Genomic DNA, 3,024 nt, shown 5'->3' with positions numbered 1-3,024 from the left:
TAAGCTGAAAGAAGCTCAAGATAGGGTTGCTGAGCTTGAAATAGTAAGAAATTCTGGGAATGATGATACACTACCGGGATTTCCAACCGCCCAATCTCAAACCATACCCAATATGAATCAGACTCAATTTCAATATCCGATGCAAAACCAGATACCCCACCAATATAACATGCCACCGCAAAATGCTTTCCCTTATCAAAACCCTATATTAATAAATCCGTATCAGATACCTATGATCCAACAACCTTATGTTCAACCCCATAAGAAATGTACGTATAAGCAATTCTTGGATTACAAACCTCCAGAATATTCAGGAAGTTCAGATCCGACAGAAACCTTGAATTGGTTAATGGAAGTTGAAAGGGCGTTGGAAGCGTGTCAATGTGAGCCGGAGTTGAGAGTTATATATGCATGTAGATTGCTGAAGGGTAGGGCGATGGTTTGGTGGAATGCACTAGTGGCAAGTATTCCGAAAGAATATGTGAATCAGATTACTTGGGAACAGTTCCAAGGAAAAGTTTGTGAGCAGTATTGTACCTCTTTTGATCTCAACTAATTGAAAACTGAATTTTTAGAAATGAGAATGACACGCCAGATGACAATTGATGAAGTGATTGGTCAATTTATGGATAAGTTGAGGTTTGTAGCTCAGTGGGTTCCAGATGAAACATCAAGGATCCAGCATTTTGTAAATGTGATTTTGCCAGAATATCGAACATCAGTGAGAATGGCAACGAGTTTGTCTCAGGCCTTTGTTATGGCCAAAATGGTGGAAAGTGATTTGAAAGCGGCAAGAGGTGTAATTCCAGGAAGTATGATGACTCCAAGTGGTCAAGTGACTAGTCAGTCTAGTAGTAAGTCAAAGAAATCGTTTGGGTTTAGACAGAAGGGTAAGACTCAACAAAGTAGTACTGGGTCTGGTTCAGGTAAAGGGGACTGGTGCAAGATATGTAGGTCGTCACATAGGGTCCAGTGTTCAGAAGCCACGAGGCGATGCATGAAGTGTGGTCTTACTGGACAAGAATCTCAGGCGTGTTCGTTTCCAAGCAATGTTTGTTGGAACTGTCATCAGTCAGGGCATCGAGCAGTAAATTGTCCGTCTACAAAGAGTGTGAGTTCCGGGGCAGGGTCAGGGTCAGGTATACGTTCTGCATCGGTCGGAGGTTCTACTGCCTCGAGTGGGCAAAAGAGAAAGAATCCTCCAACAGCTAAAGCTAGGGCTTTCTAGATGATAGTTGAGGCAGCCACTACTACTGATGAAGTGATTACCGGTATGTTTTTAATCAACTCAATACCTGCACGTGTATTGTTTGATTGTGGTGCAAATAAGTCTTTTATGTCGTTAGACTTTTGTGTTAAGTTGAATTTACCTGTTACTGTGTTGCCTGAATCGATTAGAGTAGAGGTAGGTGATGGAAAGATCACAACCGTCACAACGTTTGTGACTGGGGCTAGTATTGATATTGAAGGAAAGTCATTTCCTATGACTTGTTTAGTGTTACTCATTCCTAGTTTTGATGTAGTGTTAGGAATGGATTGGCTGAGCCCACTTAGAGCTAGCATTAAGTGTGATAGGAAAATGATTTCCTTTCGTTTAGCTGATGGAACCCGTGTTATAGCCCGAGGGGAACGGGGTGGGTATAGTTTTCCGTTGATATCAATGATGAAAGCCAGGAAATCTTTATCCAAAGGGTGTGAATCGTTCCTAGCTTATGTAGTAGATGGTAATAAAGAAAAGAAAGCAATAGCTCATATTTCGGTAGTTTAAGAGTTTCCGAAAGTGTTTCCAGACGAGTTACCAGGGTTACCGCCGGTAAGAGAAGTAGAGTATAAGATTGAATTGGTGCCTTGAGCTACTCCAGTTGCCAAAGCCCCGAATCATTTAGCACCGTCAGAAGTTCGTGAGATGATGTCTCAAATTCAGGAGCTATTAGATCGTGGGTTTATTACACCGAGTTTTTCTCCTTGGGGTGCACCGGTATTATTTGTTAAAAAGAAGGACGGTACCATGCGTATGTGTATAGATTATCGGGATTTAAATAAGAGAAAAGTAAAGAATAAGTACCCGCTACCTAGAATAGATGATTTATTTGATCAGTTGCAGGGTGCTTCATACTTCTCCAAGATAGATTTACGATCTGGGTATCATCAGGTTAGAGTTGCAGAATCTGACATCCCGAAGACAGCCTTTAGAACTAGGTATGGTCATTATGAGTTCTTGGTCATGCCGTTTGGGTTAACAAACGCGCCAGCAGTCTTCATGGATCTGATGAATAGAGTGTGTCGTCCATTTCTAGATAAATTTGTGATTGTGTTTATAGATGACATATTAGTGTATTCAAAGATAGAGGCCGAGCACGTTAAACATTTAAGACAGGTGTTGAATGTGTTGAAACATGAACAGTTATTTGCAAAATTTTCTAAGTGTGAATTCTGGTTGAGAGAAGTACAATTTTTGGGTCATGTAATTTGTGCCGAGGGTATAAAAGTTGATCCATCAAAAATTGATGCGTTTATGAATTGGAAATCACCAAGAAATCCGACAGAAATTAAGAGTTTTCTGGGATTAGTTGGTTACTACCGAAGGTTCATAAAAGATTTCTCGAAAATAGCGAGTCCGTTAACTAAGTTGACTCGAAAAGACATAGCTTTTCGATGGGGTGATGATCAAGAAAAAGCTTTCCAGACTTTGAAACAGTTATTGTGTCAAGCTCCGGTGTTAGCATTACCAGAAGGTTTAGATGACTTTGTGGTCTATTGTGATGCATCCTTCACCGGGTTGGGTTGTGTATTGATGCAGAGAGACAAGGTGATTGCTTACGCCTCGCGACAGTTGAAAGTTCATGAAAGAAATTATCTTGTACATGATTTAGAAATGGCTGCCGTAGTGTTTGCCCTGAAGCTATGGAGACATTATTTATATGGGACACATTGTTGATAGTGCTCCAAATGAACATATATTTAGTATCAATATCCCTCCGATATGTAAAGATTTCAGTTGCAATTGTTCCATTTTCATGTAAT

The sequence above is a fragment of the Rutidosis leptorrhynchoides genome, chromosome 3 (genome assembly GCF_046630445.1).
Source record: "Rutidosis leptorrhynchoides isolate AG116_Rl617_1_P2 chromosome 3, CSIRO_AGI_Rlap_v1, whole genome shotgun sequence".
Classification (NCBI taxonomy): Eukaryota; Viridiplantae; Streptophyta; class Magnoliopsida; order Asterales; family Asteraceae; genus Rutidosis; species Rutidosis leptorrhynchoides.
Note: the sequence above shows the minus strand (reverse complement) of the source record.